General features: G+C 63.1%; 6 non-coding genes across 6 annotated transcripts; all 6 read left to right on the forward strand.

The window, feature by feature from the left end:
• The first annotated feature begins 2,778 nt into the window (after positions 1-2,778).
• Positions 2,779-2,897, forward strand: LOC142863601 (5S ribosomal RNA). The gene has a single exon (XR_012914372.1). It is a non-coding gene; the product is annotated as a 5S ribosomal RNA (ribosomal RNA).
• Positions 2,898-6,694: 3,797 nt separating this feature from the next.
• Positions 6,695-6,813, forward strand: LOC142863602 (5S ribosomal RNA). The gene has a single exon (XR_012914373.1). It is a non-coding gene; the product is annotated as a 5S ribosomal RNA (ribosomal RNA).
• Positions 6,814-10,616: 3,803 nt separating this feature from the next.
• On the forward strand, positions 10,617-10,735 carry LOC142863603 (5S ribosomal RNA). Its single transcript, XR_012914374.1, has one exon. It is a non-coding gene; the product is annotated as a 5S ribosomal RNA (ribosomal RNA).
• Positions 10,736-14,534: 3,799 nt separating this feature from the next.
• On the forward strand, positions 14,535-14,653 carry LOC142863604 (5S ribosomal RNA). Its single transcript, XR_012914375.1, has one exon. It is a non-coding gene; the product is annotated as a 5S ribosomal RNA (ribosomal RNA).
• Positions 14,654-18,451: 3,798 nt separating this feature from the next.
• LOC142863605 (5S ribosomal RNA) lies at positions 18,452-18,570 on the forward strand. The gene has a single exon (XR_012914376.1). It is a non-coding gene; the product is annotated as a 5S ribosomal RNA (ribosomal RNA).
• Positions 18,571-22,367: 3,797 nt separating this feature from the next.
• LOC142863606 (5S ribosomal RNA) lies at positions 22,368-22,486 on the forward strand. The gene has a single exon (XR_012914377.1). It is a non-coding gene; the product is annotated as a 5S ribosomal RNA (ribosomal RNA).
• The last annotated feature ends 3,459 nt before the right edge of the window (positions 22,487-25,945 follow it).

Consider the following 25,945-nt stretch of genomic DNA (forward strand, 5'->3'; position numbering starts at 1 on the left):
CAAGCCTCCCCCCTCGGGTCAGAGCTTCCAGTGCGCCCATCCCCCAGTCGGTGCGCACCCACCCCATGCCTAATGGATGTGTATGCCCCTCCCCTCCCCCCACCCGCCCGACACCCACCCGATGAAGGTGATTCCTCTCTGTCCACTTAGGCGTCCATCCGTTCGTACCAATTTGCTGGTGAGCGCGCTCACGTGGTGCTCGTGTGTCCATTCTTGGGATACCTGGCTTACTGGAACGGGTTCCAGCTCTGGCCAGGAGAACACGAGAGGCGCCCTCTCACCGCTGCTCCTCACAGCCGAATGGCACTCCGTGGTGTCCACGCGCCACATTTTATTAATGCACTCCTGGATGGATGGGCACTCGGGTCGCTTCCACGTCTTTGCGATTGTGAATTGTGCCCTAACTGTCACCCTAACCCTTACCCAGCCCGTCTCCTCTGCCCCTGCCTGACGCGCTCCTCCCCGGCCAGGCCCGTCACTGTCCTGGGCCCCCGCCTGACCGGCTCCTCCCCGCCCGGCCTGTCACCGTCCTCTGCCCCTGCCTGACATGCTCCTTCCCGCCCGGCCTCTCACCGTCCTCGGCCCCTGCCTGACCGGCTCCTCCGTCGCCTGGGCCTTCCAAGGGCTTGGTGTGGACGCTGCTTCCAGGAAGCCCTCCAGAAACCCGGCAGCAGGGTGGCCGCAGCAGTCTCCAGCAGCCGTCCCTAAGTCGCGTGAGTGCGGGGGACGTGCCCCCGCTGTGCCGCGGGGGCCCAGCCTGGTGTCTTCCCTGAGGCCCTGCGGCTGCCGGCTGGGCTGCCGCTCCCCGCAAGGGGAGAGCCGCGGAGGTGGGGACCGCCTCCTGATGGGGACGTACACGCAGCTCTCCAAGTCGGATTCCGGGGCTCTCTGTCCTGCCCGAAGGCCCAGCCGGCCTGCGGGTCCTTAGAGTGGCAAAAACCTCCGAAAACTGAGACTGAGGGTCCGGTGGGTGTCTGCACTTTTGTGCTGGGCACCCCAGGGAGGCCCGGGGGCTGGCTGGACAACGTGGTCTGCTGGGCGGGGGGGTTGGAGGAGCAACTGATGCCCTTTGCACTTTGGGTAGCAAGAGTCTGAGGTGTCTCTGAGCCCTGTGCCCTGTGGGGGGGGGCGGGGGGGAGGAGGAGGAGGAGGAGGAGGAGGTGGGAAGGGCCGGGGCCTGCAGTCCTGTTCCCGGGGTGGCACGGCAAGTGGCTTCTTCCACAGGCTGCTTGGCCTGGGCTCCCTGCACCTGGGCCTTTGGAGGACCGGCCCTGTGCTTGCCAACACTTCCTGCAGGGACCCAGAGCTGGGAGGTGGCATCTCTCAGCCCTGGGTCGGGCAGAGCCCCAGCGGGCCATGCCCACAACCTCTCTCAGCACCGGTCCCCCAGAAGGCTCCTTTGGGACCAGGATTCTCTTGCGGTGACTCTTTAAGGTCTGGCCCCTGGATGGAGGGGCACCAGGAGTAGAGGAGCAGGAAGGGGAAGGGGGTGGCCATGCGAGGGGACACTTTGAGGCCAAGTCCCAGCTTCAGCCTGATCCTCCTGGGAACCCCGCTCTGAGACAAGGAGCCGGGCTTCCCATTCCCACAGCAGCCAGTCGTGGGCTGAGGACACCTGGGGCGTTGGGAACTCCCTGGCTTCTCCTTGGTTTAACATCTGGAGCTGCTTGTGAATCGCGCCGCCACACACACCCGAGCGCAGGTGTCTTCCGCACAGACTGCGGGCCTCGCTCTTCTGAATGCCGCTAGCTCGCCACCCACCCACGGGTGAACCCGGTCAGGGTGCTTTCTCTAAGGGGCAGACTCTTTTCCGGGCGGGCTACCGGTGTCTCTGTTTGCTCGTTTCTTTCTTCCATTTCGGGAAAGTCTTCCTTGCTGGGTGTGGAAATCTCCTATGCCTTCCCTCGCCTATTCTGTCAGCTTTAAAATTCTCTTTCAGTTGCCACCCTCACAGATGGATTAGGAAACTCTTTCCGGTGCACTCATTAGTGAAATGACCTCCAGGAAGCTGGAATCCAATATCTAATGGCCGATTTTTAGCGAGTCCACACGCCAGGGTGGTCGGGGTCCAATGCAGCCCCGGCCAGGCCCAGGCCCCTTGGACTGGGCCACAGGAGGACACGGAGGAGGGTCCCGGCCCCCACGAAGCGGTGCCGGCAGTTCTCCACGGGCTTGGGCGTTTTCCAGAGGTAGGAGATGGAGGGGACTGATTTCTTCAGCGCCCCCCAAACCAGGCCACCCCACCCCACCCATGGGACACATCCCCAGAGAGAGACGCCCCATACACTGGCTGTGCCCCAGCCCTGGCCCGGGGGAATAGGCGGCAGCCCACCCACAGGGCGAGGGGGGGGCGCAGCTGAAAGGGGTTGTGGGGGAGGGCGGCCCCTGGCTGGGGTCAAAGGGCGAGCGTCCCGCGCGTGCGCAGTCAGCGGCAGGCAGCGACGCGCTGGGGGTGGGCAGCGGGTAGGTGAAGGAGGCCGGGCGAGGAGACGAGGGGGGCTGGGAGGGCTCCACCTTGGCGAGTCCAGCCGTGGAGGCGCATCTTGTGTGAGTGTGAGTGAGTGTGAGTGTGTGTGTGTGTGTATAGAGAGACAGCCCCCCGCCCCGCCCCGCCCCGCCCCGCCCCGCCCATCACCCCCGTCCCTGGGAGCCCGCGGGACCCGGCCGGCGAACTCAACCGGCCCGGCCCGGCGCGGGGCCTGGGGCGGGAGGCGGCGGCGGGGAAGCCCAGAGAGGCTCGGCTTCTTGAGCGGGGCAGGGGCGCCCTCCGCCGCCGCCGTCTAGGGCCACACCACCCTGAACGCCCCCGATCTCGTCTGGTCTCGGAAGCTAAGCGGGGTCGGGCCTGGTTAGTACTTGGATGGGAGACCGCCTGGGAATACCGGGTGCCACAGGCTGCTGCTTTTTTTTTTTTTTTTTTTTTTTGCCTCTTGTTCTGTCCCCTTTCTGGGAGCGCGGCGGCGGCCCGGGGTGGGGGTCACCCCCACCCTCAGCGCCCGCCCGCGGTGCCTGGCGCCCCAGCCCGCACCGTGGGGCCTCCTCTTGTCCCAAGCCGCGACACCGCCGCCACGCGGCAGCATGCGTGGCATCTGGACTGTCAGGTCTCAGACCAAAGGTCTGCTCTGTGGGAACCGACACGCTGGAGGAAACCTTGAGAGTCTGAGAGGGGAGGGAGTTCCAGAAGAAGGCCAGGATGTCATTTTGAGGGAGTATGTGACCAGAACTCGTCCCGTTGCTTTTGGGGTTCTATGGGCTACACGCAGGAATCTTTGGTGGTGGCACCTGATGTTGGGGGATCCGGAGTCACACCCAGACCTGCTCCACAGGCCTCCTTTTACTTTTCTCTTCGGATTCATGATTTTTAAAAAGTGTCTCTTACCTCTATGATTGCATTTTCTTTTCTCTCTCTTTTCAAGCAGATGATGGGAGTACAAGTATTCAGGTGACATGTGTTGCCCGTGCCCCCCTCCCCCCTGTGTTCTTTTTTTTTTTTTTTTTTTTTTTTTTGAGACAGAGTCTCGTTTTGCTGCCCAGGCTAGAGTGAGTGCCATGGCGTCAGCCTAGCTCACGGCAACCTCAATCTCCGGGCTCAAGCAATCCTGCTGCCTCAGCCTCCCGAGTAGTTGGGACTACAGGCATGCACCACCACGCCCGGCTGTGTTTTTCTATATATATTAGTTGGCCAATTAATTTCTTTCTATTTTTAGTAGAGACGGGGGTCTCGCTCTTGCTCAGGCTGGTTTCGAACTCCTGACCTGGAGCAATCCGCCCGCCTCGGCCTCCCAGAGAGCTAGGATTACAGGCGTGAGCCACCGCGCCCGGCCCCCCCTGTGTTCTTATTCATATACCTCTCATGTTGTTGCAGCGTATTGTGGGGGTACCAATGTTAAGGTCGGGTGCCTTGCCCTCTCCAAGCCTCCCCCCTCGGGTCAGAGCTTCAAGTGCGCCCATCCCCCAGTCGGTGCGCACCCACCCCATGCCTAATGGATGTGTATGCCCCTCCCCTCCCCCCACCCGCCCGACACCCACCCGATGAAGGTGATTCCTCTCTGTCCACTTAGGCGTCCATCCGTTCGTACCAATTTGCTGGTGAGCGCGCTCACGTGGTGCTCGTGTGTCCATTCTTGGGATACCTGGCTTACTGGAACGGGTTCCAGCTCTGGCCAGGAGAACACGAGAGGCGCCCTCTCACCGCTGCTCCTCACAGCCGAATGGCACTCCGTGGTGTCCACGCGCCACATTTTATTAATGCACTCCTGGATGGATGGGCACTCGGGTCGCTTCCACGTCTTTGCGATTGTGAATTGTGCCCTAACTGTCACCCTAACCCTTACCCAGCCCGTCTCCTCTGCCCCTGCCTGACGCGCTCCTCCCCGGCCAGGCCCGTCACTGTCCTGGGCCCCCGCCTGACCGGCTCCTCCCCGCCCGGCCTGTCACCGTCCTCTGCCCCTGCCTGACATGCTCCTTCCCGCCCGGCCTCTCACCGTCCTCGGCCCCTGCCTGACCGGCTCCTCCGTCGCCTGGGCCTTCCAAGGGCTTGGTGTGGACGCTGCTTCCAGGAAGCCCTCCAGAAACCCGGCAGCAGGGTGGCCGCAGCAGTCTCCAGCAGCCGTCCCTAAGTCGCGTGAGTGCGGGGGACGTGCCCCCGCTGTGCCGCGGGGGCCCAGCCTGGTGTCTTCCCTGAGGCCCTGCGGCTGCCGGCTGGGCTGCCGCTCCCCGCAAGGGGAGAGCCGCGGAGGTGGGGACCGCCTCCTGATGGGGACGTACACGCAGCTCTCCAAGTCGGATTCCGGGGCTCTCTGTCCTGCCCGAAGGCCCAGCCGGCCTGCGGGTCCTTAGAGTGGCAAAAACCTCCGAAAACTGAGACTGAGGGTCCGGTGGGTGTCTGCACTTTTGTGCTGGGCACCCCAGGGAGGCCCGGGGGCTGGCTGGACAACGTGGTCTGCTGGGCTGGGGCGTTGGAGGAGCAACTGATGCCCTTTGCACTTTGGGTAGCAAGAGTCTGAGGTGTCTCTGAGCCCTGTGCCCTGTGGGGGGGGGGCGGGGGGGAGGAGGAGGAGGAGGAGGAGGAGGAGGTGGGAAGGGCCGGGGCCTGCAGTCCTGTTCCCGGGGTGGCACGGCAAGTGGCTTCTTCCACAGGCTGCTTGGCCTGGGCTCCCTGCACCTGGGCCTTTGGAGGACCGGCCCTGTGCTTGCCAACACTTCCTGCAGGGACCCAGAGCTGGGAGGTGGCATCTCTCAGCCCTGGGTCGGGCAGAGCCCCAGCGGGCCATGCCCACAACCTCTCTCAGCACCGGTCCCCCAGAAGGCTCCTTTGGGACCAGGATTCTCTTGCGGTGACTCTTTAAGGTCTGGCCCCTGGATGGAGGGGCACCAGGAGTAGAGGAGCAGGAAGGGGAAGGGGGTGGCCATGCGAGGGGACACTTTGAGGCCAAGTCCCAGCTTCAGCCTGATCCTCCTGGGAACCCCGCTCTGAGACAAGGAGCCGGGCTTCCCATTCCCACAGCAGCCAGTCGTGGGCTGAGGACACCTGGGGCGTTGGGAACTCCCTGGCTTCTCCTTGGTTTAACATCTGGAGCTGCTTGTGAATCGCGCCGCCACACACACCCGAGCGCAGGTGTCTTCCGCACAGACTGCGGGCCTCGCTCTTCTGAATGCCGCTAGCTCGCCACCCACCCACGGGTGAACCCGGTCAGGGTGCTTTCTCTAAGGGGCAGACTCTTTTCCGGGCGGGCTACCGGTGTCTCTGTTTGCTCGTTTCTTTCTTCCATTTCGGGAAAGTCTTCCTTGCTGGGTGTGGAAATCTCCTATGCCTTCCCTCGCCTATTCTGTCAGCTTTAAAATTCTCTTTCAGTTGCCACCCTCACAGATGGATTAGGAAACTCTTTCCGGTGCACTCATTAGTGAAATGACCTCCAGGAAGCTGGAATCCAATATCTAATGGCCGATTTTTAGCGAGTCCACACGCCAGGGTGGTCGGGGTCCAATGCAGCCCCGGCCAGGCCCAGGCCCCTTGGACTGGGCCACAGGAGGACACGGAGGAGGGTCCCGGCCCCCACGAAGCGGTGCCGGCAGTTCTCCACGGGCTTGGGCGTTTTCCAGAGGTAGGAGATGGAGGGGACTGATTTCTTCAGCGCCCCCCAAACCAGGCCACCCCACCCCACCCATGGGACACATCCCCAGAGAGAGACGCCCCATACACTGGCTGTGCCCCAGCCCTGGCCCGGGGGAATAGGCGGCAGCCCACCCACAGGGCGAGGGGGGGGGCGCAGCTGAAAGGGGTTGTGGGGGAGGGCGGCCCCTGGCTGGGGTCAAAGGGCGAGCGTCCCGCGCGTGCGCAGTCAGCGGCAGGCAGCGACGCGCTGGGGGTGGGCAGCGGGTAGGTGAAGGAGGCCGGGCGAGGAGACGAGGGGGGCTGGGAGGGCTCCACCTTGGCGAGTCCAGCCGTGGAGGCGCATCTTGTGTGAGTGTGAGTGAGTGTGAGTGTGTGTGTGTGTGTATAGAGAGACAGCCCCCCGCCCCGCCCCGCCCCGCCCCGCCCCGCCCATCACCCCCGTCCCTGGGAGCCCGCGGGACCCGGCCGGCGAACTCAACCGGCCCGGCCCGGCGCGGGGCCTGGGGCGGGAGGCGGCGGCGGGGAAGCCCAGAGAGGCTCGGCTTCTTGAGCGGGGCAGGGGCGCCCTCCGCCGCCGCCGTCTAGGGCCACACCACCCTGAACGCCCCCGATCTCGTCTGGTCTCGGAAGCTAAGCGGGGTCGGGCCTGGTTAGTACTTGGATGGGAGACCGCCTGGGAATACCGGGTGCCACAGGCTGCTGCTTTTTTTTTTTTTTTTTTTTTTTGCCTCTTGTTCTGTCCCCTTTCTGGGAGCGCGGCGGCGGCCCGGGGTGGGGGTCACCCCCACCCTCAGCGCCCGCCCGCGGTGCCTGGCGCCCCAGCCCGCACCGTGGGGCCTCCTCTTGTCCCAAGCCGCGACACCGCCGCCACGCGGCAGCATGCGTGGCATCTGGACTGTCAGGTCTCAGACCAAAGGTCTGCTCTGTGGGAACCGACACGCTGGAGGAAACCTTGAGAGTCTGAGAGGGGAGGGAGTTCCAGAAGAAGGCCAGGATGTCATTTTGAGGGAGTATGTGACCAGAACTCGTCCCGTTGCTTTTGGGGTTCTATGGGCTACACGCAGGAATCTTTGGTGGTGGCACCTGATGTTGGGGGATCCGGAGTCACACCCAGACCTGCTCCACAGGCCTCCTTTTACTTTTCTCTTCGGATTCATGATTTTTAAAAAGTGTCTCTTACCTCTATGATTGCATTTTCTTTTCTCTCTCTTTTCAAGCAGATGATGGGAGTACAAGTATTCAGGTGACATGTGTTGCCCGTGCCCCCCTCCCCCCTGTGTTCTTTTTTTTTTTTTTTTTTTTTTTTTTGAGACAGAGTCTCGTTTTGCTGCCCAGGCTAGAGTGAGTGCCATGGCGTCAGCCTAGCTCACGGCAACCTCAATCTCCGGGCTCAAGCAATCCTGCTGCCTCAGCCTCCCGAGTAGTTGGGACTACAGGCATGCACCACCACGCCCGGCTGTGTTTTTCTATATATATTAGTTGGCCAATTAATTTCTTTCTATTTTTAGTAGAGACGGGGGTCTCGCTCTTGCTCAGGCTGGTTTCGAACTCCTGACCTGGAGCAATCCGCCCGCCTCGGCCTCCCAGAGAGCTAGGATTACAGGCGTGAGCCACCGCGCCCGGCCCCCCCTGTGTTCTTATTCATATACCTCTCATGTTGTTGCAGCGTATTGTGGGGGTACCAATGTTAAGGTCGGGTGCCTTGCCCTCTCCAAGCCTCCCCCCTCGGGTCAGAGCTTCCAGTGCGCCCATCCCCCAGTCGGTGCGCACCCACCCCATGCCTAATGGATGTGTATGCCCCTCCCCTCCCCCCACCCGCCCGACACCCACCCGATGAAGGTGATTCCTCTCTGTCCACTTAGGCGTCCATCCGTTCGTACCAATTTGCTGGTGAGCGCGCTCACGTGGTGCTCGTGTGTCCATTCTTGGGATACCTGGCTTACTGGAACGGGTTCCAGCTCTGGCCAGGAGAACACGAGAGGCGCCCTCTCACCGCTGCTCCTCACAGCCGAATGGCACTCCGTGGTGTCCACGCGCCACATTTTATTAATGCACTCCTGGATGGATGGGCACTCGGGTCGCTTCCACGTCTTTGCGATTGTGAATTGTGCCCTAACTGTCACCCTAACCCTTACCCAGCCCGTCTCCTCTGCCCCTGCCTGACGCGCTCCTCCCCGGCCAGGCCCGTCACTGTCCTGGGCCCCCGCCTGACCGGCTCCTCCCCGCCCGGCCTGTCACCGTCCTCTGCCCCTGCCTGACATGCTCCTTCCCGCCCGGCCTCTCACCGTCCTCGGCCCCTGCCTGACCGGCTCCTCCGTCGCCTGGGCCTTCCAAGGGCTTGGTGTGGACGCTGCTTCCAGGAAGCCCTCCAGAAACCCGGCAGCAGGGTGGCCGCAGCAGTCTCCAGCAGCCGTCCCTAAGTCGCGTGAGTGCGGGGGACGTGCCCCCGCTGTGCCGCGGGGGCCCAGCCTGGTGTCTTCCCTGAGGCCCTGCGGCTGCCGGCTGGGCTGCCGCTCCCCGCAAGGGGAGAGCCGCGGAGGTGGGGACCGCCTCCTGATGGGGACGTACACGCAGCTCTCCAAGTCGGATTCCGGGGCTCTCTGTCCTGCCCGAAGGCCCAGCCGGCCTGCGGGTCCTTAGAGTGGCAAAAACCTCCGAAAACTGAGACTGAGGGTCCGGTGGGTGTCTGCACTTTTGTGCTGGGCACCCCAGGGAGGCCCCGGGGGCTGGCTGGACAACGTGGTCTGCTGGGCTGGGGGGTTGGAGGAGCAACTGATGCCCTTTGCACTTTGGGTAGCAAGAGTCTGAGGTGTCTCTGAGCCCTGTGCCCTGTGGGGGGGGGGCGGGGGGGAGGAGGAGGAGGAGGAGGAGGAGGAGGTGGGAAGGGCCGGGGCCTGCAGTCCTGTTCCCGGGGTGGCACGGCAAGTGGCTTCTTCCACAGGCTGCTTGGCCTGGGCTCCCTGCACCTGGGCCTTTGGAGGACCGGCCCTGTGCTTGCCAACACTTCCTGCAGGGACCCAGAGCTGGGAGGTGGCATCTCTCAGCCCTGGGTCGGGCAGAGCCCCAGCGGGCCATGCCCACAACCTCTCTCAGCACCGGTCCCCCAGAAGGCTCCTTTGGGACCAGGATTCTCTTGCGGTGACTCTTTAAGGTCTGGCCCCTGGATGGAGGGGCACCAGGAGTAGAGGAGCAGGAAGGGGAAGGGGGTGGCCATGCGAGGGGACACTTTGAGGCCAAGTCCCAGCTTCAGCCTGATCCTCCTGGGAACCCCGCTCTGAGACAAGGAGCCGGGCTTCCCATTCCCACAGCAGCCAGTCGTGGGCTGAGGACACCTGGGGCGTTGGGAACTCCCTGGCTTCTCCTTGGTTTAACATCTGGAGCTGCTTGTGAATCGCGCCGCCACACACACCCGAGCGCAGGTGTCTTCCGCACAGACTGCGGGCCTCGCTCTTCTGAATGCCGCTAGCTCGCCACCCACCCACGGGTGAACCCGGTCAGGGTGCTTTCTCTAAGGGGCAGACTCTTTTCCGGGCGGGCTACCGGTGTCTCTGTTTGCTCGTTTCTTTCTTCCATTTCGGGAAAGTCTTCCTTGCTGGGTGTGGAAATCTCCTATGCCTTCCCTCGCCTATTCTGTCAGCTTTAAAATTCTCTTTCAGTTGCCACCCTCACAGATGGATTAGGAAACTCTTTCCGGTGCACTCATTAGTGAAATGACCTCCAGGAAGCTGGAATCCAATATCTAATGGCCGATTTTTAGCGAGTCCACACGCCAGGGTGGTCGGGGTCCAATGCAGCCCCGGCCAGGCCCAGGCCCCTTGGACTGGGCCACAGGAGGACACGGAGGAGGGTCCCGGCCCCCACGAAGCGGTGCCGGCAGTTCTCCACGGGCTTGGGCGTTTTCCAGAGGTAGGAGATGGAGGGGACTGATTTCTTCAGCGCCCCCCAAACCAGGCCACCCCACCCCACCCATGGGACACATCCCCAGAGAGAGACGCCCCATACACTGGCTGTGCCCCAGCCCTGGCCCGGGGGAATAGGCGGCAGCCCACCCACAGGGCGAGGGGGGGGGCGCAGCTGAAAGGGGTTGTGGGGGAGGGCGGCCCCTGGCTGGGGTCAAAGGGCGAGCGTCCCGCGCGTGCGCAGTCAGCGGCAGGCAGCGACGCGCTGGGGGTGGGCAGCGGGTAGGTGAAGGAGGCCGGGCGAGGAGACGAGGGGGGCTGGGAGGGCTCCACCTTGGCGAGTCCAGCCGTGGAGGCGCATCTTGTGTGAGTGTGAGTGAGTGTGAGTGTGTGTGTGTGTGTATAGAGAGACAGCCCCCCGCCCCGCCCCGCCCCGCCCCGCCCCGCCCCGCCCATCACCCCCGTCCCTGGGAGCCCGCGGGACCCGGCCGGCGAACTCAACCGGCCCGGCCCGGCGCGGGGCCTGGGGCGGGAGGCGGCGGCGGGGAAGCCCAGAGAGGCTCGGCTTCTTGAGCGGGGCAGGGGCGCCCTCCGCCGCCGCCGTCTAGGGCCACACCACCCTGAACGCCCCCGATCTCGTCTGGTCTCGGAAGCTAAGCGGGGTCGGGCCTGGTTAGTACTTGGATGGGAGACCGCCTGGGAATACCGGGTGCCACAGGCTGCTGCTTTTTTTTTTTTTTTTTTTTTTTGCCTCTTGTTCTGTCCCCTTTCTGGGAGCGCGGCGGCGGCCCGGGGTGGGGGTCACCCCCACCCTCAGCGCCCGCCCGCGGTGCCTGGCGCCCCAGCCCGCACCGTGGGGCCTCCTCTTGTCCCAAGCCGCGACACCGCCGCCACGCGGCAGCATGCGTGGCATCTGGACTGTCAGGTCTCAGACCAAAGGTCTGCTCTGTGGGAACCGACACGCTGGAGGAAACCTTGAGAGTCTGAGAGGGGAGGGAGTTCCAGAAGAAGGCCAGGATGTCATTTTGAGGGAGTATGTGACCAGAACTCGTCCCGTTGCTTTTGGGGTTCTATGGGCTACACGCAGGAATCTTTGGTGGTGGCACCTGATGTTGGGGGATCCGGAGTCACACCCAGACCTGCTCCACAGGCCTCCTTTTACTTTTCTCTTCGGATTCATGATTTTTAAAAAGTGTCTCTTACCTCTATGATTGCATTTTCTTTTCTCTCTCTTTTCAAGCAGATGATGGGAGTACAAGTATTCAGGTGACATGTGTTGCCCGTGCCCCCCTCCCCCCTGTGTTCTTTTTTTTTTTTTTTTTTTTTTTTTTGAGACAGAGTCTCGTTTTGCTGCCCAGGCTAGAGTGAGTGCCATGGCGTCAGCCTAGCTCACGGCAACCTCAATCTCCGGGCTCAAGCAATCCTGCTGCCTCAGCCTCCCGAGTAGTTGGGACTACAGGCATGCACCACCACGCCCGGCTGTGTTTTTCTATATATATTAGTTGGCCAATTAATTTCTTTCTATTTTTAGTAGAGACGGGGGTCTCGCTCTTGCTCAGGCTGGTTTCGAACTCCTGACCTGGAGCAATCCGCCCGCCTCGGCCTCCCAGAGAGCTAGGATTACAGGCGTGAGCCACCGCGCCCGGCCCCCCCTGTGTTCTTATTCATATACCTCTCATGTTGTTGCAGCGTATTGTGGGGGTACCAATGTTAAGGTCGGGTGCCTTGCCCTCTCCAAGCCTCCCCCCTCGGGTCAGAGCTTCAAGTGCGCCCATCCCCCAGTCGGTGCGCACCCACCCCATGCCTAATGGATGTGTATGCCCCTCCCCTCCCCCCACCCGCCCGACACCCACCCGATGAAGGTGATTCCTCTCTGTCCACTTAGGCGTCCATCCGTTCGTACCAATTTGCTGGTGAGCGCGCTCACGTGGTGCTCGTGTGTCCATTCTTGGGATACCTGGCTTACTGGAACGGGTTCCAGCTCTGGCCAGGAGAACACGAGAGGCGCCCTCTCACCGCTGCTCCTCACAGCCGAATGGCACTCCGTGGTGTCCACGCGCCACATTTTATTAATGCACTCCTGGATGGATGGGCACTCGGGTCGCTTCCACGTCTTTGCGATTGTGAATTGTGCCCTAACTGTCACCCTAACCCTTACCCAGCCCGTCTCCTCTGCCCCTGCCTGACGCGCTCCTCCCCGGCCAGGCCCGTCACTGTCCTGGGCCCCCGCCTGACCGGCTCCTCCCCGCCCGGCCTGTCACCGTCCTCTGCCCCTGCCTGACATGCTCCTTCCCGCCCGGCCTCTCACCGTCCTCGGCCCCTGCCTGACCGGCTCCTCCGTCGCCTGGGCCTTCCAAGGGCTTGGTGTGGACGCTGCTTCCAGGAAGCCCTCCAGAAACCCGGCAGCAGGGTGGCCGCAGCAGTCTCCAGCAGCCGTCCCTAAGTCGCGTGAGTGCGGGGGACGTGCCCCCGCTGTGCCGCGGGGGCCCAGCCTGGTGTCTTCCCTGAGGCCCTGCGGCTGCCGGCTGGGCTGCCGCTCCCCGCAAGGGGAGAGCCGCGGAGGTGGGGACCGCCTCCTGATGGGGACGTACACGCAGCTCTCCAAGTCGGATTCCGGGGCTCTCTGTCCTGCCCGAAGGCCCAGCCGGCCTGCGGGTCCTTAGAGTGGCAAAAACCTCCGAAAACTGAGACTGAGGGTCCGGTGGGTGTCTGCACTTTTGTGCTGGGCACCCCAGGGAGGCCCGGGGGCTGGCTGGACAACGTGGTCTGCTGGGCGGGGGGGTTGGAGGAGCAACTGATGCCCTTTGCACTTTGGGTAGCAAGAGTCTGAGGTGTCTCTGAGCCCTGTGCCCTGTGGGGGGGGGCGGGGGGGAGGAGGAGGAGGAGGAGGAGGAGGAGGAGGTGGGAAGGGCCGGGGCCTGCAGTCCTGTTCCCGGGGTGGCACGGCAAGTGGCTTCTTCCACAGGCTGCTTGGCCTGGGCTCCCTGCACCTGGGCCTTTGGAGGACCGGCCCTGTGCTTGCCAACACTTCCTGCAGGGACCCAGAGCTGGGAGGTGGCATCTCTCAGCCCTGGGTCGGGCAGAGCCCCAGCGGGCCATGCCCACAACCTCTCTCAGGACCGGTCCCCCAGAAGGCTCCTTTGGGACCAGGATTCTCTTGCGGTGACTCTTTAAGGTCTGGCCCCTGGATGGAGGGGCACCAGGAGTAGAGGAGCAGGAAGGGGAAGGGGGTGGCCATGCGAGGGGACACTTTGAGGCCAAGTCCCAGCTTCAGCCTGATCCTCCTGGGAACCCCGCTCTGAGACAAGGAGCCGGGCTTCCCATTCCCACAGCAGCCAGTCGTGGGCTGAGGACACCTGGGGCGTTGGGAACTCCCTGGCTTCTCCTTGGTTTAACATCTGGAGCTGCTTGTGAATCGCGCCGCCACACACACCCGAGCGCAGGTGTCTTCCGCACAGACTGCGGGCCTCGCTCTTCTGAATGCCGCTAGCTCGCCACCCACCCACGGGTGAACCCGGTCAGGGTGCTTTCTCTAAGGGGCAGACTCTTTTCCGGGCGGGCTACCGGTGTCTCTGTTTGCTCGTTTCTTTCTTCCATTTCGGGAAAGTCTTCCTTGCTGGGTGTGGAAATCTCCTATGCCTTCCCTCGCCTATTCTGTCAGCTTTAAAATTCTCTTTCAGTTGCCACCCTCACAGATGGATTAGGAAACTCTTTCCGGTGCACTCATTAGTGAAATGACCTCCAGGAAGCTGGAATCCAATATCTAATGGCCGATTTTTAGCGAGTCCACACGCCAGGGTGGTCGGGGTCCAATGCAGCCCCGGCCAGGCCCAGGCCCCTTGGACTGGGCCACAGGAGGACACGGAGGAGGGTCCCGGCCCCCACGAAGCGGTGCCGGCAGTTCTCCACGGGCTTGGGCGTTTTCCAGAGGTAGGAGATGGAGGGGACTGATTTCTTCAGCGCCCCCCAAACCAGGCCACCCCACCCCACCCATGGGACACATCCCCAGAGAGAGACGCCCCATACACTGGCTGTGCCCCAGCCCTGGCCCGGGGGAATAGGCGGCAGCCCACCCACAGGGCGAGGGGGGGGGCGCAGCTGAAAGGGGTTGTGGGGGAGGGCGGCCCCTGGCTGGGGTCAAAGGGCGAGCGTCCCGCGCGTGCGCAGTCAGCGGCAGGCAGCGACGCGCTGGGGGTGGGCAGCGGGTAGGTGAAGGAGGCCGGGCGAGGAGACGAGGGGGGCTGGGAGGGCTCCACCTTGGCGAGTCCAGCCGTGGAGGCGCATCTTGTGTGAGTGTGAGTGAGTGTGAGTGTGTGTGTGTGTGTATAGAGAGACAGCCCCCCGCCCCGCCCCGCCCCGCCCCGCCCCGCCCATCACCCCCGTCCCTGGGAGCCCGCGGGACCCGGCCGGCGAACTCAACCGGCCCGGCCCGGCGCGGGGCCTGGGGCGGGAGGCGGCGGCGGGGAAGCCCAGAGAGGCTCGGCTTCTTGAGCGGGGCAGGGGCGCCCTCCGCCGCCGCCGTCTAGGGCCACACCACCCTGAACGCCCCCGATCTCGTCTGGTCTCGGAAGCTAAGCGGGGTCGGGCCTGGTTAGTACTTGGATGGGAGACCGCCTGGGAATACCGGGTGCCACAGGCTGCTGCTTTTTTTTTTTTTTTTTTTTTTTTGCCTCTTGTTCTGTCCCCTTTCTGGGAGCGCGGCGGCGGCCCGGGGTGGGGGTCACCCCCACCCTCAGCGCCCGCCCGCGGTGCCTGGCGCCCCAGCCCGCACCGTGGGGCCTCCTCTTGTCCCAAGCCGCGACACCGCCGCCACGCGGCAGCATGCGTGGCATCTGGACTGTCAGGTCTCAGACCAAAGGTCTGCTCTGTGGGAACCGACACGCTGGAGGAAACCTTGAGAGTCTGAGAGGGGAGGGAGTTCCAGAAGAAGGCCAGGATGTCATTTTGAGGGAGTATGTGACCAGAACTCGTCCCGTTGCTTTTGGGGTTCTATGGGCTACACGCAGGAATCTTTGGTGGTGGCACCTGATGTTGGGGGATCCGGAGTCACACCCAGACCTGCTCCACAGGCCTCCTTTTACTTTTCTCTTCGGATTCATGATTTTTAAAAAGTGTCTCTTACCTCTATGATTGCATTTTCTTTTCTCTCTCTTTTCAAGCAGATGATGGGAGTACAAGTATTCAGGTGACATGTGTTGCCCGTGCCCCCCTCCCCCCTGTGTTCTTTTTTTTTTTTTTTTTTTTTTTTTTGAGACAGAGTCTCGTTTTGCTGCCCAGGCTAGAGTGAGTGCCATGGCGTCAGCCTAGCTCACGGCAACCTCAATCTCCGGGCTCAAGCAATCCTGCTGCCTCAGCCTCCCGAGTAGTTGGGACTACAGGCATGCACCACCACGCCCGGCTGTGTTTTTCTATATATATTAGTTGGCCAATTAATTTCTTTCTATTTTTAGTAGAGACGGGGGTCTCGCTCTTGCTCAGGCTGGTTTCGAACTCCTGACCTGGAGCAATCCGCCCGCCTCGGCCTCCCAGAGAGCTAGGATTACAGGCGTGAGCCACCGCGCCCGGTCCCCCCTGTGTTCTTATTCATATACCTCTCATGTTGTTGCAGCGTATTGTGGGGGTACCAATGTTAAGGTCGGGTGCCTTGCCCTCTCCAAGCCTCCCCCCTCGGGTCAGAGCTTCAAGTGCGCCCATCCCCCAGTCGGTGCGCACCCACCCCATGCCTAATGGATGTGTATGCCCCTCCCCTCCCCCCACCCGCCCGACACCCACCCGATGAAGGTGATTCCTCTCTGTCCACTTAGGCGTCCATCCGTTCGTACCAATTTGCTGGTGAGCGCGCTCACGTGGTGCTCGTGTGTCCATTCTTGGGATACCTGGCTTACTGGAACGGGTTCCAGCTCTGGCCAGGAGAACACGAGAGGCGCCCTCTCACCGCTGCTCCTCACAGCCGAATGGCACTCCGTGGTGTCCACGCGCCACATTTTATTAATGCACTCCTGGATGGATGGGCACTCGGGTCGCTTCCACGTCTTTGCGATTGTGAATTGTGCCCTAACTGTCACCCTAACCCTTACCCAGCCCGTCTCCTCTGCCCCTGCCTGACGCGCTCCTCCCCGGCCAGGCCCGTCACTGTCCTGGGCCCCCGCCTGACCGGCTCCTCCCCGCCCGGCCTGTCACCGTCCTCTGCCCCTGCCTGACATGCTCCTTCCCGCCCGGCCTCTCACCGTCCTCGGCCCCTGCCTGACCGGCTCCTCCGTCGCCTGGGCCTTCCAAGGGCTTGGTGTGGACGCTGCTTCCAGGAAGCCCTCCAGAAACCCGGCAGCAGGGTGGCCGCAGCAGTCTCCAGCAGCCGTCCCTAAGTCGCGTGAGTGCGGGGGACGTGCCCCCGCTGTGCCGCGGGGGCCCAGCCTGGTATCTTCCCTGAGGCCCTGCGGCTGCCGGCTGGGCTGCCGCTCCCCGCAAGGGGAGAGCCGCGGAGGTGGGGACCGCCTCCTGATGGGGACGTACACGCAGCTCTCCAAGTCGGATTCCGGGGCTCTCTGTCCTGCCCGAAGGCCCAGCTGGCCTGCGGGTCCTTAGAGTGGCAAAAACCTCCGAAAACTGAGACTGAGGGTCCGGTGGGTGTCTGCACTTTTGTGCTGGGCACCCCAGGGAGGCCCGGGGGCTGGCTGGACAACGTGGTCTGCTGGGCTGGGGGGTTGGAGGAGCAACTGATGCCCTTTGCACTTTGGGTAGCAAGAGTCTGAGGTGTCTCTGAGCCCTGTGCCCTGTGGGGGGGGGGCGGGGGGGAGGAGGAGGAGGAGGAGGAGGAGGAGGTGGGAAGGGCCGGGGCCTGCAGTCCTGTTCCCGGGGTGGCACGGCAAGTGGCTTCTTCCACAGGCTGCTTGGCCTGGGCTCCCTGCACCTGGGCCTTTGGAGGACCGGCCCTGTGCTTGCCAACACTTCCTGCAGGGACCCAGAGCTGGGAGGTGGCATCTCTCAGCCCTGGGTCGGGCAGAGCCCCAGCGGGCCATGCCCACAACCTCTCTCAGCACCGGTCCCCCAGAAGGCTCCTTTGGGACCAGGATTCTCTTGCGGTGACTCTTTAAGGTCTGGCCCCTGGATGGAGGGGCACCAGGAGTAGAGGAGCAGGAAGGGGAAGGGGGTGGCCATGCGAGGGGACACTTTGAGGCCAAGTCCCAGCTTCAGCCTGATCCTCCTGGGAACCCCGCTCTGAGACAAGGAGCCGGGCTTCCCATTCCCACAGCAGCCAGTCGTGGGCTGAGGACACCTGGGGCGTTGGGAACTCCCTGGCTTCTCCTTGGTTTAACATCTGGAGCTGCTTGTGAATCGCGCCGCCACACACACCCGAGCGCAGGTGTCTTCCGCACAGACTGCGGGCCTCGCTCTTCTGAATGCCGCTAGCTCGCCACCCACCCACGGGTGAACCCGGTCAGGGTGCTTTCTCTAAGGGGCAGACTCTTTTCCGGGCGGGCTACCGGTGTCTCTGTTTGCTCGTTTCTTTCTTCCATTTCGGGAAAGTCTTCCTTGCTGGGTGTGGAAATCTCCTATGCCTTCCCTCGCCTATTCTGTCAGCTTTAAAATTCTCTTTCAGTTGCCACCCTCACAGATGGATTAGGAAACTCTTTCCGGTGCACTCATTAGTGAAATGACCTCCAGGAAGCTGGAATCCAATATCTAATGGCCGATTTTTAGCGAGTCCACACGCCAGGGTGGTCGGGGTCCAATGCAGCCCCGGCCAGGCCCAGGCCCCTTGGACTGGGCCACAGGAGGACACGGAGGAGGGTCCCGGCCCCCACGAAGCGGTGCCGGCAGTTCTCCACGGGCTTGGGCGTTTTCCAGAGGTAGGAGATGGAGGGGACTGATTTCTTCAGCGCCCCCCAAACCAGGCCACCCCACCCCACCCATGGGACACATCCCCAGAGAGAGACGCCCCATACACTGGCTGTGCCCCAGCCCTGGCCCGGGGGAATAGGCGGCAGCCCACCCACAGGGTGAGGGGGGGGGCGCAGCTGAAAGGGGTTGTGGGGGAGGGCGGCCCCTGGCTGGGGTCAAAGGGCGAGCGTCCCGCGCGTGCGCAGTCAGCGGCAGGCAGCGACGCGCTGGGGGTGGGCAGCGGGTAGGTGAAGGAGGCCGGGCGAGGAGACGAGGGGGGCTGGGAGGGCTCCACCTTGGCGAGTCCAGCCGTGGAGGCGCATCTTGTGTGAGTGTGAGTGAGTGTGAGTGTGTGTGTGTGTGTATAGAGAGACAGCCCCCCGCCCCGCCCCGCCCCGCCCCGCCCCGCCCATCACCCCCGTCCCTGGGAGCCCGCGGGACCCGGCCGGCGAACTCAACCGGCCCGGCCCGGCGCGGGGCCTGGGGCGGGAGGCGGCGGCGGGGAAGCCCAGAGAGGCTCGGCTTCTTGAGCGGGGCAGGGGCGCCCTCCGCCGCCGCCGTCTAGGGCCACACCACCCTGAACGCCCCCGATCTCGTCTGGTCTCGGAAGCTAAGCGGGGTCGGGCCTGGTTAGTACTTGGATGGGAGACCGCCTGGGAATACCGGGTGCCACAGGCTGCTGCTTTTTTTTTTTTTTTTTTTTTTTTGCCTCTTGTTCTGTCCCCTTTCTGGGAGCGCGGCGGCGGCCCGGGGTGGGGGTCACCCCCACCCTCAGCGCCCGCCCGCGGTGCCTGGCGCCCCAGCCCGCACCGTGGGGCCTCCTCTTGTCCCAAGCCGCGACACCGCCGCCACGCGGCAGCATGCGTGGCATCTGGACTGTCAGGTCTCAGACCAAAGGTCTGCTCTGTGGGAACCGACACGCTGGAGGAAACCTTGAGAGTCTGAGAGGGGAGGGAGTTCCAGAAGAAGGCCAGGATGTCATTTTGAGGGAGTATGTGACCAGAACTCGTCCCGTTGCTTTTGGGGTTCTATGGGCTACACGCAGGAATCTTTGGTGGTGGCACCTGATGTTGGGGGATCCGGAGTCACACCCAGACCTGCTCCACAGGCCTCCTTTTACTTTTCTCTTCGGATTCATGATTTTTAAAAAGTGTCTCTTACCTCTATGATTGCATTTTCTTTTCTCTCTCTTTTCAAGCAGATGATGGGAGTACAAGTATTCAGGTGACATGTGTTGCCCGTGCCCCCCTCCCCCCTGTGTTCTTTTTTTTTTTTTTTTTTTTTTTTTGAGACAGAGTCTCGTTTTGCTGCCCAGGCTAGAGTGAGTGCCATGGCGTCAGCCTAGCTCACGGCAACCTCAATCTCCGGGCTCAAGCAATCCTGCTGCCTCAGCCTCCCGAGTAGTTGGGACTACAGGCATGCACCACCACGCCCGGCTGTGTTTTTCTATATATATTAGTTGGCCAATTAATTTCTTTCTATTTTTAGTAGAGACGGGGGTCTCGCTCTTGCTCAGGCTGGTTTCGAACTCCTGACCTGGAGCAATCCGCCCGCCTCGGCCTCCCAGAGAGCTAGGATTACAGGCGTGAGCCACCGCGCCCGGCCCCCCCTGTGTTCTTATTCATATACCTCTCATGTTGTTGCAGCGTATTGTGGGGGTACCAATGTTAAGGTCGGGTGCCTTGCCCTCTCCAAGCCTCCCCCCTCGGGTCAGAGCTTCCAGTGCGCCCATCCCCCAGTCGGTGCGCACCCACCCCATGCCTAATGGATGTGTATGCCCCTCCCCTCCCCCCACCCGCCCGACACCCACCCGATGAAGGTGATTCCTCTCTGTCCACTTAGGCGTCCATCCGTTCGTACCAATTTGCTGGTGAGCGCGCTCACGTGGTGCTCGTGTGTCCATTCTTGGGATACCTGGCTTACTGGAACGGGTTCCAGCTCTGGCCAGGAGAACACGAGAGGCGCCCTCTCACCGCTGCTCCTCACAGCCGAATGGCACTCCGTGGTGTCCACGCGCCACATTTTATTAATGCACTCCTGGATGGATGGGCACTCGGGTCGCTTCCACGTCTTTGCGATTGTGAATTGTGCCCTAACTGTCACCCTAACCCTTACCCAGCCCGTCTCCTCTGCCCCTGCCTGACGCGCTCCTCCCCGGCCAGGCCCGTCACTGTCCTGGGCCCCCGCCTGACCGGCTCCTCCCCGCCCGGCCTGTCACCGTCCTCTGCCCCTGCCTGACATGCTCCTTCCCGCCCGGCCTCTCACCGTCCTCGGCCCCTGCCTGACCGGCTCCTCCGTCGCCTGGGCCTTCCAAGGGCTTGGTGTGGACGCTGCTTCCAGGAAGCCCTCCAGAAACCCGGCAGCAGGGTGGCCGCAGCAGTCTCCAGCAGCCGTCCCTAAGTCGCGTGAGTGCGGGGGACGTGCCCCCGCTGTGCCGCGGGGGCCCAGCCTGGTGTCTTCCCTGAGGCCCTGCGGCTGCCGGCTGGGCTGCCGCTCCCCGCAAGGGGAGAGCCGCGGAGGTGGGGACCGCCTCCTGATGGGGACGTACACGCAGCTCTCCAAGTCGGATTCCGGGGCTCTCTGTCCTGCCCGAAGGCCCAGCCGGCCTGCGGGTCCTTAGAGTGGCAAAAACCTCCGAAAACTGAGACTGAGGGTCCGGTGGGTGTCTGCACTTTTGTGCTGGGCACCCCAGGGAGGCCCGGGGGCTGGCTGGACAACGTGGTCTGCTGGGCTGGGGGGTTGGAGGAGCAACTGATGCCCTTTGCACTTTGGGTAGCAAGAGTCTGAGGTGTCTCTGAGCCCTGTGCCCTGTGGGGGGGGGGCGGGGGGGAGGAGGAGGAGGAGGAGGAGGAGGAGGTGGGAAGGGCCGGGGCCTGCAGTCCTGTTCCCGGGGTGGCACGGCAAGTGGCTTCTTCCACAGGCTGCTTGGCCTGGGCTCCCTGCACCTGGGCCTTTGGAGGACCGGCCCTGTGCTTGCCAACACTTCCTGCAGGGACCCAGAGCTGGGAGGTGGCATCTCTCAGCCCTGGGTCGGGCAGAGCCCCAGCGGGCCATGCCCACAACCTCTCTCAGCACCGGTCCCCCAGAAGGCTCCTTTGGGACCAGGATTCTCTTGCGGTGACTCTTTAAGGTCTGGCCCCTGGATGGAGGGGCACCAGGAGTAGAGGAGCAGGAAGGGGAAGGGGGTGGCCATGCGAGGGGACACTTTGAGGCCAAGTCCCAGCTTCAGCCTGATCCTCCTGGGAACCCCGCTCTGAGACAAGGAGCCGGGCTTCCCATTCCCACAGCAGCCAGTCGTGGGCTGAGGACACCTGGGGCGTTGGGAACTCCCTGGCTTCTCCTTGGTTTAACATCTGGAGCTGCTTGTGAATCGCGCCGCCACACACACCCGAGCGCAGGTGTCTTCCGCACAGACTGCGGGCCTCGCTCTTCTGAATGCCGCTAGCTCGCCACCCACCCACGGGTGAACCCGGTCAGGGTGCTTTCTCTAAGGGGCAGACTCTTTTCCGGGCGGGCTACCGGTGTCTCTGTTTGCTCGTTTCTTTCTTCCATTTCGGGAAAGTCTTCCTTGCTGGGTGTGGAAATCTCCTATGCCTTCCCTCGCCTATTCTGTCAGCTTTAAAATTCTCTTTCAGTTGCCACCCTCACAGATGGATTAGGAAACTCTTTCCGGTGCACTCATTAGTGAAATGACCTCCAGGAAGCTGGAATCCAATATCTAATGGCCGATTTTTAGCGAGTCCACACGCCAGGGTGGTCGGGGTCCAATGCAGCCCCGGCCAGGCCCAGGCCCCTTGGACTGGGCCACAGGAGGACACGGAGGAGGGTCCCGGCCCCCACGAAGCGGTGCCGGCAGTTCTCCACGGGCTTGGGCGTTTTCCAGAGGTAGGAGATGGAGGGGACTGATTTCTTCAGCGCCCCCCAAACCAGGCCACCCCACCCCACCCATGGGACACATCCCCAGAGAGAGACGCCCCATACACTGGCTGTGCCCCAGCCCTGGCCCGGGGGAATAGGCGGCAGCCCACCCACAGGGCGAGGGGGGGGGCGCAGCTGAAAGGGGTTGTGGGGGAGGGCGGCCCCTGGCTGGGGTCAAAGGGCGAGCGTCCCGCGCGTGCGCAGTCAGCGGCAGGCAGCGACGCGCTGGGGGTGGGCAGCGGGTAGGTGAAGGAGGCCGGGCGAGGAGACGAGGGGGGCTGGGAGGGCTCCACCTTGGCGAGTCCAGCCGTGGAGGCGCATCTTGTGTGAGTGTGAGTGAGTGTGAGTGTGTGTGTGTGTGTATAGAGAGACAGCCCCCCGCCCCGCCCCGCCCCGCCCCGCCCCGCCCATCACCCCCGTCCCTGGGAGCCCGCGGGACCCGGCCGGCGAACTCAACCGGCCCGGCCCGGCGCGGGGCCTGGGGCGGGAGGCGGCGGCGGGGAAGCCCAGAGAGGCTCGGCTTCTTGAGCGGGGCAGGGGCGCCCTCCGCCGCCGCCGTCTAGGGCCACACCACCCTGAACGCCCCCGATCTCGTCTGGTCTCGGAAGCTAAGCGGGGTCGGGCCTGGTTAGTACTTGGATGGGAGACCGCCTGGGAATACCGGGTGCCACAGGCTGCTGCTTTTTTTTTTTTTTTTTTTTTTTTGCCTCTTGTTCTGTCCCCTTTCTGGGAGCGCGGCGGCGGCCCGGGGTGGGGGTCACCCCCACCCTCAGCGCCCGCCCGCGGTGCCTGGCGCCCCAGCCCGCACCGTGGGGCCTCCTCTTGTCCCAAGCCGCGACACCGCCGCCACGCGGCAGCATGCGTGGCATCTGGACTGTCAGGTCTCAGACCAAAGGTCTGCTCTGTGGGAACCGACACGCTGGAGGAAACCTTGAGAGTCTGAGAGGGGAGGGAGTTCCAGAAGAAGGCCAGGATGTCATTTTGAGGGAGTATGTGACCAGAACTCGTCCCGTTGCTTTTGGGGTTCTATGGGCTACACGCAGGAATCTTTGGTGGTGGCACCTGATGTTGGGGGATCCGGAGTCACACCCAGACCTGCTCCACAGGCCTCCTTTTACTTTTCTCTTCGGATTCATGATTTTTAAAAAGTGTCTCTTACCTCTATGATTGCATTTTCTTTTCTCTCTCTTTTCAAGCAGATGATGGGAGTACAAGTATTCAGGTGACATGTGTTGCCCGTGCCCCCCTCCCCCCTGTGTTCTTTTTTTTTTTTTTTTTTTTTTTTTTTGAGACAGAGTCTCGTTTTGCTGCCCAGGCTAGAGTGAGTGCCATGGCGTCAGCCTAGCTCACGGCAACCTCAATCTCCGGGCTCAAGCAATCCTGCTGCCTCAGCCTCCCGAGTAGTTGGGACTACAGGCATGCACCACCACGCCCGGCTGTGTTTTTCTATATATATTAGTTGGCCAATTAATTTCTTTCTATTTTTAGTAGAGACGGGGGTCTCGCTCTTGCTCAGGCTGGTTTCGAACTCCTGACCTGGAGCAATCCGCCCGCCTCGGCCTCCCAGAGAGCTAGGATTACAGGCGTGAGCCACCGCGCCCGGCCCCCCCTGTGTTCTTATTCATATACCTCTCATGTTGTTGCAGCGTATTGTGGGGGTACCAATGTTAAGGTCGGGTGCCTTGCCCTCTCCAAGCCTCCCCCCTCGGGTCAGAGCTTCCAGTGCGCCCATCCCCCAGTCGGTGCGCACCCACCCCATGCCTAATGGATGTGTATGCCCCTCCCCTCCTCCCACCCGCCCGACACCCACCCGATGAAGGTGATTCCTCTCTGTCCACTTAGGCGTCCATCCGTTCGTACCAATTTGCTGGTGAGCGCGCTCACGTGGTGCTCGTGTGTCCATTCTTGGGATACCTGGCTTACTGGAACGGGTTCCAGCTCTGGCCAGGAGAACACGAGAGGCGCCCTCTCACCGCTGCTCCTCACAGCCGAATGGCACTCCGTGGTGTCCACGCGCCACATTTTATTAATGCACTCCTGGATGGATGGGCACTCGGGTCGCTTCCACGTCTTTGCGATTGTGAATTGTGCCCTAACTGTCACCCTAACCCTTACCCAGCCCGTCTCCTCTGCCCCTGCCTGACGCGCTCCTCCCCGGCCAGGCCCGTCACTGTCCTGGGCCCCCGCCTGACCGGCTCCTCCCCGCCCGGCCTGTCACCGTCCTCTGCCCCTGCCTGACATGCTCCTTCCCGCCCGGCCTCTCACCGTCCTCGGCCCCTGCCTGACCGGCTCCTCCGTCGCCTGGGCCTTCCAAGGGCTTGGTGTGGACGCTGCTTCCAGGAAGCCCTCCAGAAACCCGGCAGCAGGGTGGCCGCAGCAGTCTCCAGCAGCCGTCCCTAAGTCGCGTGAGTGCGGGGGACGTGCCCCCGCTGTGCCGCGGGGGCCCAGCCTGGTGTCTTCCCTGAGGCCCTGCGGCTGCCGGCTGGGCTGCCGCTCCCCGCAAGGGGAGAGCCGCGGAGGTGGGGACCGCCTCCTGATGGGGACGTACACGCAGCTCTCCAAGTCGGATTCCGGGGCTCTCTGTCCTGCCCGAAGGCCCAGCCGGCCTGCGGGTCCTTAGAGTGGCAAAAACCTCCGAAAACTGAGACTGAGGGTCCGGTGGGTGTCTGCACTTTTGTGCTGGGCACCCCAGGGAGGCCCGGGGGCTGGCTGGACAACGTGGTCTGCTGGGCGGGGGGGTTGGAGGAGCAACTGATGCCCTTTGCACTTTGGGTAGCAAGAGTCTGAGGTGTCTCTGAGCCCTGTGCCCTGTGGGGGGGGGCGGGGGGGAGGAGGAGGAGGAGGAGGAGGAGGAGGAGGTGGGAAGGGCCGGGGCCTGCAGTCCTGTTCCCGGGGTGGCACGGCAAGTGGCTTCTTCCACAGGCTGCTTGGCCTGGGCTCCCTGCACCTGGGCCTTTGGAGGACCGGCCCTGTGCTTGCCAACACTTCCTGCAGGGACCCAGAGCTGGGAGGTGGCATCTCTCAGCCCTGGGTCGGGCAGAGCCCCAGCGGGCCATGCCCACAACCTCTCTCAGGACCGGTCCCCCAGAAGGCTCCTTTGGGACCAGGATTCTCTTGCGGTGACTCTTTAAGGTCTGGCCCCTGGATGGAGGGGCACCAGGAGTAGAGGAGCAGGAAGGGGAAGGGGGTGGCCATGCGAGGGGACACTTTGAGGCCAAGTCCCAGCTTCAGCCTGATCCTCCTGGGAACCCCGCTCTGAGACAAGGAGCCGGGCTTCGCATTCCCACAGCAGCCAGTCGTGGGCTGAGGACACCTGGGGCGTTGGGAACTCCCTGGCTTCTCCTTGGTTTAACATCTGGAGCTGCTTGTGAATCGCGCCGCCACACACACCCGAGCGCAGGTGTCTTCCGCACAGACTGCGGGCCTCGCTCTTCTGAATGCCGCTAGCTCGCCACCCACCCACGGGTGAACCCGGTCAAGGTGCTTTCTCTAAGGGGCAGACTCTTTTCCGGGCGGGCTACCGGTGTCTCTGTTTGCTCGTTTCTTTCTTCCATTTCGGGAAAGTCTTCCTTGCTGGGTGTGGAAATCTCCTATGCCTTCCCTCGCCTATTCTGTCAGCTTTAAAATTCTCTTTCAGTTGCCACCCTCACAGATGGATTAGGAAACTCTTTCCGGTGCACTCATTAGTGAAATGACCTCCAGGAAGCTGGAATCCAATATCTAATGGCCGATTTTTAGCGAGTCCACACGCCAGGGTGGTCGGGGTCCAATGCAGCCCCGGCCAGGCCCAGGCCCCTTGGACTGGGCCACAGGAGGACACGGAGGAGGGTCCCGGCCCCCACGAAGCGGTGCCGGCAGTTCTCCACGGGCTTGGGCGTTTTCCAGAGGTAGGAGATGGAGGGGACTGATTTCTTCAGCGCCCCCCAAACCAGGCCACCCCACCCCACCCATGGGACACATCCCCAGAGAGAGACGCCCCATACACTGGCTGTGCCCCAGCCCTGGCCCGGGGGAATAGGCGGCAGCCCACCCACAGGGCGAGGGGGGGGGCGCAGCTGAAAGGGGTTGTGGGGGAGGGCGGCCCCTGGCTGGGGTCAAAGGGCGAGCGTCCCGCGCGTGCGCAGTCAGCGGCAGG

Source organism: Microcebus murinus, chromosome 22, assembly GCF_040939455.1.
Source record: "Microcebus murinus isolate Inina chromosome 22, M.murinus_Inina_mat1.0, whole genome shotgun sequence".
Lineage (NCBI taxonomy): Eukaryota > Metazoa > Chordata > Mammalia > Primates > Cheirogaleidae > Microcebus > Microcebus murinus.